Raw genomic sequence first — 9,426 nt, forward strand, 5'->3', positions numbered from 1 at the left:
TCTATTTTATTTATTTATTTGTTTTTTTAAATTTGTTTTCAGTTCCTGGCTGGGTCAATAGGGGGGCGTTATGCCACCCGTGCCACCACATATATCGACGTGACTGGCGGTCAAGGCTGGCCAGCGGCAGATATAGCAAACACCCAGAAACAGTATTGTAGTTCATCGCCTTAGCACACTTTTATTAACACAAAACCCAGGAACAAAAACAAGTTTCAAACAAAACACTTCAAAATTGAATATAAGAAAATCCTGTCTCCCCTTGGAGGCTCTAACTAAACTTCTTATTAATAGTTACCCTTGCTATACAGGACAGCTCATCTGTTTACCTGTAGAAATCTTTTCTGATTTACTTACATGCATCCTTGTTTTATTCACTGTTTAGCATGCAGACTCTCCTCTATCTCTCCCTCCCCATTGTCCTCGGCCTGACCCATTACAATTTAATTTTATTACTAATTATCCCTGTTAACCATTTTATTACCTACAGATGTTGGTGGAAAGTCTAGAGCAGTGGTTTACAACCAATGATATGGTACCAGTACTGGTACGTGACAAACAACTAGTACGCACCAGCAGTTATTCTTTATGACGATACGATTCCTCAATCACATTGCTGCCTCAATTGCACCAACATAATCTGTTTGTACCACTGAATCACAGAAAAATGAAATTATGACGCAGGACTCCAGACTGCGACAAAAATGGTTGCAAGTGTGGAGAGGTGCTGTAAACAACCTGCAGAATACGGGGATGCCAGCTTCTTGCAACAGTTGTGATGGTGACCAAACATGTGGGATGAGTATTGTGGTGTAACAAATGTAGCTTAAAATAAACAGTTGCATTTAAGAAATGTAGAACAAGATCAGCAAAAAACTAAACTAAAAATACACTTAGGGTTTGTGCATTGCACACGTGCCATTAGCACAACGCCCTGGAAACTTAAAATAAAGAAAATAATTAATGAAGGGCTGTAATGCAGCAAAAAGCTCAACAACAAAAAATAGGAAGGAAAAAGTTACCATACCAAGCTGAAAAAAGTTATCTTAACTCCAATAAACAATTTAGACTTGTTTTTACTGAAAAATAAAACGGTAATATGTAATCGCAGAGCTGTCTGTTACATGCTGTCAGATCAGGACTTCACTAACACTGAGCATAGGAGCTGCAGCATGCTATTCCCATGTTACAGCTGTACACAATTAAAGGTGCGGTCACCAATTCCAAACACAACACTTGCAAAATATTAAAAATCATCTGCTGCATAGATTAACCATTCAGCAGAATGAGGCTACAAACAAGTGAGTACAGACACAAACCTGGTTGTAATGGGGTAGGTCTCGGTTTTACAACAGCAGTAAGATTTCACATAGTTACTGGTACACCTGTTGGAAACACTGGTACTTGAGATGAAAAGGTTGAAAACCACAGGTCTAGAGTGTTGTAGACCACCAGCCTCTAGTAATTATCCTGCTGGTACTACAGTATGTTTATGATCTATTTTACAACATAGGGAATATTGCTCTGCTTGATCAGAGTGTAATATACTTTCCCTCCGTTACTCTTAACAGATAAACTGCCCCGAATTGCTTTTAAACATGCACAAAACATTAAAGACAAATTGGTTCACTCATTTATTGCAAATGTGGACAAAGCAATTACATGGTTATCTAATCCACCGGATGGTTATTTTAAACGTGGCCATTGTGTCCACTGCTCCAATACAGTAAATACTAAAACTATTAATCACCCACGATCGGAGAAAAAGATACAAATTCAAGCCTTCATTAACTGTAATATCACAGGAGTATATGTTAAATTGTCCATGCAGATTGGTTACATAGGTCAAACGAAAACAGCCTTAAAAATAAGGATCTCTGAACATAAAGCAGCAATTAGAAACCAAAATCAAGAATATGCAATAGCCAAACACTATAAAAAAGCTGGTCACGGGTCACCTCCACACTCATTATGATTTGTGGGGGTGGAGAAACTAACTCTACCAGCTCGAGCTGGGAATTTGATACTTGTGTTACTATGGAGAGAAGCACACTGGATATTTGCCTCCAAACATTAGAACCAATTGGTCTCAATGACGGAGTCAGTTTGTATTCTTTAAATGAAATCTCTGATTTAATTCAGATATGCCAATTACATTATGTAGAAGTGTTTTAAATGTTGATAGTTTCTATTGTATGTATTTATGGTATACTGATGAAATAATATGAAATCATGATCGAATTTGGGTATGTCAATTGCATGGGGTGGAATCAGCCAAGCAGACTACCAGAAGGAAAATAAACTTGACCACACTACAATGTCTGGCAATGAACGTTATTTTATTAAATACAGGGCAGATCTAGAATGCACAGTACAGTCACAGCAAGCGGTTTTCACTCCCCGTTAATTAAAACAATAACTAAACACAGAATTGCAATTTAAAACTAAAGAGCAGTTCGGCTCAATACCTGCACAGAGATGGGGCTCATATAACCAATAAAAATAAAACCAATACAGTGTGTCTCCAGCACTCTTCTAAAACCCCAATGCCTTTTAAAATACTAGTCTGTGTGGGGCCATAGACGGGGCCTTAAGCGGTGACTTGCAAACATTATCCTTTTTATATAAATCTAAAATTATATTTGACCGATCTACTTATCAAATCCACGTGTAATATTTCCCATTTAGATACAACACATTCAGCTGCAGTTTTGGGTGCACTTTAATTGCTGCTGTGTAAATTACACTAAAACAACACGCCCAACAAACCATGACGTTTTGTTTCTGAATATTCTCGCCAAGAAGCAGCTTTATTTTACACCACGCTACATTTACGAATGTGCTTCTGAACATTTCATTTGTTGCAGATACCTATACAAACCGTTGGTGTGGTGGTCAGTCTTACTTTAATACACACAGTCTCGATTTCATTGTCGATTAATAGTAGCTACTCATTGTAGAATTTTCCACTAAAACTTTAGAAGACGATGCTGCACTGTCCTGCGCCGTGACTTGGTTATCTTCAGTGGAATGTAGAGGGGCAGGATATTGATTAGCCTATCAGACAGCTAACTCTTTAGATCTGACTTAAATGTTAATGAAAGTAACAAGGAATAATTTTACAAATTTTATATGCAATTGCATAGCTATTAAATATTAATATGCAATTGCATATATTTAATATTAATGTAAAGTATATGTAATATGCAATTGTATATCTATTTAATATTAATTTATGCCACGCAATATAAAGCGTTACCTAATTTTCTTATGATCGAGTACACTCGCACGAGGATGTCCACTTTGTTAGAAAGTGCAAATGTGGTAATGTTACATTGGTAAGCAAAAATCAATGCTGAAGATGATTATTGTGAAGAGTCTGAATCGGATTCATTTGCTTCCCGACTTTTATTTGGTGGTTTGTGTAGATACGGCAGCAGAGCTCCTTGTCGTCGCTTGACTTGAATTTCTTTATATTTTTATTTTCCTTTTACAATGGTAAAAGGAAAATAACGACTCGTACTTGGCCTACATAATACTTGCAAGACTGTTTCTGAAGACGTGGGGCCCCCTTAGGTGTGAGGCACTAGGCCACCGCCTTGCTCGCCTTGCCCTGGCTGGCCCTCAGTTAAACACCTACACGACAGAATGCAGACCAAAAGTGCAAGCAGGGAGATACTCCTTTAAATTCGGCGGCTCTTTCTTTCCTATTTGTCTTCCTACCACCCGCCAAATCAGGGTCCAATTCCTTTACTCCTGCCGGCTGTGAGTTCAGCCTACACTCCAAACAAACCCAGGTTCACTTCGCTATGGACAAAGCATCTCTTGAATGGATGAAATCAGGAATATTTATACCAGGTGCTCAGCTTCAATTTACACTTATGGGAGTTGTGAACAGGGGAGCATTAACGTGTTAGTGTAATCAGTGCAAATCTACAGAAAGTAATGTGACAAAATAAACATACTTTAAACAAGGTGATAAAATCAAAAAGACAACATTGAATAAAAAGTGAATATGCTACAATAATTAATCAAACGTGCCTATTTGAACATAATATGAGCAATGTTGAATCACGTATTTTATTGGTATTTTTTTTGTCAGGAGGACTGCTGTCTTCACTCAGAAAGTTGGTGTTGTATCAGTTATCTGGAGTTGTAACAACAACTATTGATTGACATCTAAAGGGAGGTAGTGATTTTGGAAAATAAAAACCAAAAAGTTCAAGCCCTAACTGTAATAAATTAAGGGTTATGAAACTTTCCTGTAGTTTTTTTTCCTCATTTCCTGTGTTTACCTTGTTTTCCTTTACTTGATCATACCTTTACCTGGCTATGCTTGACTGTATTGATATAGTGCAGTCCTCTTGTTGATATTGTAGCGCTGAGGCAGATGATTTGCAAGGCAATGTGAGAATGTACCTGATTATGGGATGGGAGTACTTAGGGGTGTGTGTGAGATGACGGTCAAAATGATAGGAATGAACCTGTTGATGGGAGAGTTGAGAGAAAGGGGTTGAGACTGAAAGTGAGATGAAAGGAGTGAGAGCCACTGTTCACTAAAAATTGAAAAGAATAAATAAAGGTTTATGAATGCTTTGAACCGCAACTTGTCTCTGTCACATTATATCCTGGAAACCCTGCATTGTATCCTGGAAATCCCACATTATATCCTGGAAACCCTGCATTGTATCCTGGATATCCCACATTATATCCTGGAAACCCTGCATTTTATATTGGAAATTCTGGCTCAGTGCTACAATATGTATCCTCGGTAGGATAATGTAGACTTTGCTGTCCATTTTTCTTCATAAATGTACTTCCATTGGGATTTATTTAAGAAGAATGGGAAGCTGAGTTTAAGTACCTATAGTGTATTTAGTCTATTAAACTGTGTTCTCTGTATTTATTGTCTATGTTTGTGGATATGTGTAGCAGGGGCGTGTGCCTCAATTATTCAACTACTGAGCTAGCAGTCTGCAATGCATTTAAAACTAAATCTTTCACTTTAATAACTTCATTAATTATTAAACTGGATTCTGTCTCGGGGGTGGTTATTTAAGTGTTTGGCATCATCTTATCCACCATTAAGAGAAGTATTGCTCAGATTTCTGATGAAGTGCACATTCTTTAGTCTTGCTTAGGAATTCATTATTGATTTGCAGTATTTGACCTGAGTTTTAACTGACTTCAATTCCTAATAAATTAACCATGGTGAGAGAGATGACATGACTTGTAACAACACAGTGAAACTGTTTACCAACACAGCTGTTCAATTGCATCTCGCCATACTATTACAAATAAACTGTGTTTATTGGATTTATTTGCTGTTTTAATTCCTATGTGCATGTAGAGTATAAGAACATAAGAAAGTTTACCAACGAGAGGAGGCCATTCGGCCCATCTTGCTTGTTTGGTTGTTAGTAGCTTATTGATCCCAGAATCTCATCAAGCACCTTCTTGAAGGATCCCAGGGTGTCAGCTTCAACAACATTACTGGGGAGTTGGTTCCAGACCCTCACGATTCTCTGTGTAAAAAAGTGCCTCCTATTTTATGTTCTGAATGCCCCTTTGTCTAATGTCCATTTGTGACCCCTGGTCCTTGTTTCTTTTTTCAGGTCGAAAAAGTCCCTTGGGTCGATATTGTCAATACCTTTTAGAATTTTGAATGCTTGAATTAGGTCGCTGCGTAGTCTTCTTTGTTCAAGACTGAACAGATTCAATTATTTTAGCCTGTCTGCATATGACATGCCTTTTAAACCCAGAATAATTCTGGTCGCTCTTCTTTGCACTCTTTCTAGAGCAGCAATATCTTTTTTATAGCGAGGTGACCAGAACTGAACACAATATTCAAGATGAGGTCTTACTAATGCATTGTACAGTTTTAACATTACTTCCCTTGATTTAAATTCAACACTTCGCACAATGTAGCCGAGCATCTTGTTAGCCTTTTTTATAGCTTCCTCACATTGTCTAGATGAAGACATTTCTGAGTCAACAAAAACTCATAGGTCTTTTTCACAGATTCCTTCTCCAATTTCAGTATCTCCCATATGATATTTATAATGCACATTTTTATTTCCTGCGTGCAGTACCTTACACTTTTCTCTATTAAATGTCATTTGCCATGTGTCTGCCCAGTTCTGAATCTTGTCTAGATCATTTTGAAAGACCTTTGCTGCTGCAACAGTGTTTGCCACTCCTCCTATTTTTGTGTTGTCTGCAAATTTAACAAGTTTGCTTACTATACCAGAATCTAAATCATTAATGTAGATTAGGAATAGCAGAGAACCTAATACTGATCCCTGTGGTACTCCACTGGTTACCACACTCCATTCGGAGGTTTCTCCTCTAATCAATACTTTCTGTTTTCTACATGTTAACAACTCCCTAATCCATGTACATGTGTTTCCTTTAATCCCTGCTGCGTTCAGTTTGAGAATTAATCTTTTGTGCGGGACTTTGTCAAAAGCTTTCTGGAAATCTAAATAAACCATGCCAGATGCTTTGCAATTATCCATTATTGATGTTGCATCCTCAAAAAAATCAAGCAAGTTAGTTAGACACGATTTCCCTTTTCTAAAACCATGTTGACTGTCTCCCAGCACCCTGTTACCATATAGGTATACACAGCAAATGTAAGGCTCAGGTGAGTCCCAGGCTGTTGGAGGGACTACCCAAATAACTATGACATTTGAAGTAAACTTACACTTTTCCACTATACAACCGAGCCATGCTGGGACTGGGAGGAGGAGCCTGGCTGTGTTTCCACTATACAACCGAGCCATGCTGGGACTGGGAGGAGGAGCCTGGCTGTGTTTCCACTGTACAACCGAGCCATGCCGAGACTGGCAAGAATCACATGTAGGAGATGCAGTATTAAGAGGCACTGTATTTGAGTTGAGAATAGCGAATCCAGAGGTTATGGTATTGTTTTTCTTTGTTATCGTTCTTCATATATTGCTGAATGCAATGAAGGGCTGATTAAGCAATGAGTAGAAGAATGCATCACCTAGAATTTTATATTCAAATGATGGCTACACTCATTCAATCCTGGGCTGCACTCAAGTGTATTAAAATGGTGCTGTAGGAAAGGAATTATGGTATGCTGAGACAAGACAGAGTGTGATTAACATGCGTTAAATGAATCTCCCAAAACAAATATCACTCCTGTGTTCTAAGACAAGAACCCTTTTAAAATGCATGAAAGCCTAAATTTTAAAGTTTAAAGATAATCAAAGAAATGACACTTGAATGCTACCAATTAGTTATGAAAGAATGACACTTCAAGGGAAAGGTAATCATTTTCAGTAACCAGTATTGGCTTACTCCATGAGTTAGTGCTTCCGTGGTTCTTTCAAACAATCACTGGCTAAATCAACGCATGATATGGACAGTTACTTTTTGTAAGTGTTGTTCTTGAATGAGATTCACTCGTACACCCTGGAGTACAAGTCATCACTAGAGGAATCTCTCTGATTTTATTACCTGTACAGTACCTGCCGACACTTATGGAAGACCATGGGATACAGCAAAGCCTTACATTTTCTTCTGATTACCTGTTTGATAGGAATCACGGGAGCCATATACTGTAACCATGTGACTCATAGAGACAGGGATTGGATGAGAGTTAGGTTTCTGATTAAAATGCATAGGCTAATGGGACATATATTTCCCAATGAAAGGTGGTTCTAGAATTTCCAATAAGCATAACAACGCAGCATGCAAAATTCCCTGAATTAATGTATCAGCTTAAATGGTCTTTGAAGTACAACTGTTCTTCAGTTTTAGCATCCTGCCATGGCCTTCTGTAATGTAGGCTTAGTCATGCAAAGTGTCTGTATATTAGTACGTTCCAGCAACCTAGAATATATTCCATATAATTATGCCATACAACTAGAGAATAAACCTTATTACAGACAAACTGTTTAAAACTATTGCAAGCGTCATAAAAAAAAAATGACAATAAAAAAAAATGCATTGAAGAGGGCACAAATTGTTGTGGACACTATCAGCATGATTTTCAAAAAGGAAAAAAATAAGAAGTAAAGTGATTTCTAAAACCTGATTGGCATCACAGACAGTATATCACTTTCAAAGGGCTTTCAATGAGTCATGTATTCACTTGTATGAAAATATAAATAAATTAACTTGGTTACATAAATCAGGCTTTACAAATAATTTTGTGGCCTAGTTCTTATTTTGTCCCGTTCAAAAAGCACGCTGGATATATATTGTATGTATGTGCATAGAGAGTCTTTTACAAGCAAAATGTTCTCTGTGACTTTAAAATGTTTACATGGGACACTGAAATAATGTTTAATGATACACCATCTCAGGATACCTACATGCTGTTTTGCGTGATAACGATTCACTTGACTGTAATGGTAAGCCTGTGAGACAGAAAGCTGCTAGGAAGAGATATTTCTTAAAGAATACTGCCTTATTAAAACAAGAGTCATGCCTCACTGTGCACTGCTACTTGCTGTGAACCTAAACCCATCGACTGTGGCTGGATTACTGAACACCTCTGAGCCAAGGGCTCGTTCAGAGACCTGACCACCACCCATCATCCATCTCTTTCTGTCCAGACTCCATTTTTTGAAACAGTCGTCAGGTCTACTTGACGTCATGTCTAAAAGCGTCTGGAACAGTGTGACAGAGAGCGAATGAATCCTTGCCAACAATCTCCCTCCCGATCTGTGAAGGTGCTGTTTAACAGGAACAGAGTGCCTCGTACTGGTCGGTCTGGCAGTTCATTCCAGGGTCAGTCAAAAGCTAGCCATCCAGGAAGGGGGCGGAGTAACAGTGCCCTAAGTCATTGCCCTAAAGCGGTATGTGATGTGTCAGTCATGGATTGGAGGAGACGTGATTGAACTAGCTATCGCAGGGGGCGTGACTAAGGGTATAATTGGGGATGTGACAATGTAATCTGTTTCCTTTGATGTGGTTATAAGAATGACCGAGAAAGGAACAGGACTGTGATAAGCGTATCATGAGTGTTAAGTGTTTTGTTTGTTTCAAACTGTCTGTGCTTGTCATTATAGAATACTAATCTTCGGGAGCTGTAACTAAACCACTTGCAATTAAACCCGGACTACACTTCACCATTGTACACAAATAAACCTGTAAATCAACACTTTCACTAAGAGTACTCACTCTAGACTTGTGACCGTGTTGTGTTTGTGTGTGTCTTGTTTAGTGTATTATTATTTTGGGACTGAACCCAGTGGTTTTCCTGAGCGATACAATTTGTTGTGTAGAGCAAGGTATTATTTGTCAGCAAATAAAGAGCTGCTTTTTCACCATGAACTATCCTGTATCTATCATTCCTGAGCACCGCATCACCACTGCACCTGTGCACTACAAACCACTTTGCCACAACAGTTAAACAAACAACTTCTGTTAGACAAAGGCAGCCACTTTGGC

Source organism: Polyodon spathula, chromosome 5 (genome assembly GCF_017654505.1).
Source record: "Polyodon spathula isolate WHYD16114869_AA chromosome 5, ASM1765450v1, whole genome shotgun sequence".
Taxonomy (NCBI): Eukaryota; Metazoa; Chordata; class Actinopteri; order Acipenseriformes; family Polyodontidae; genus Polyodon; species Polyodon spathula.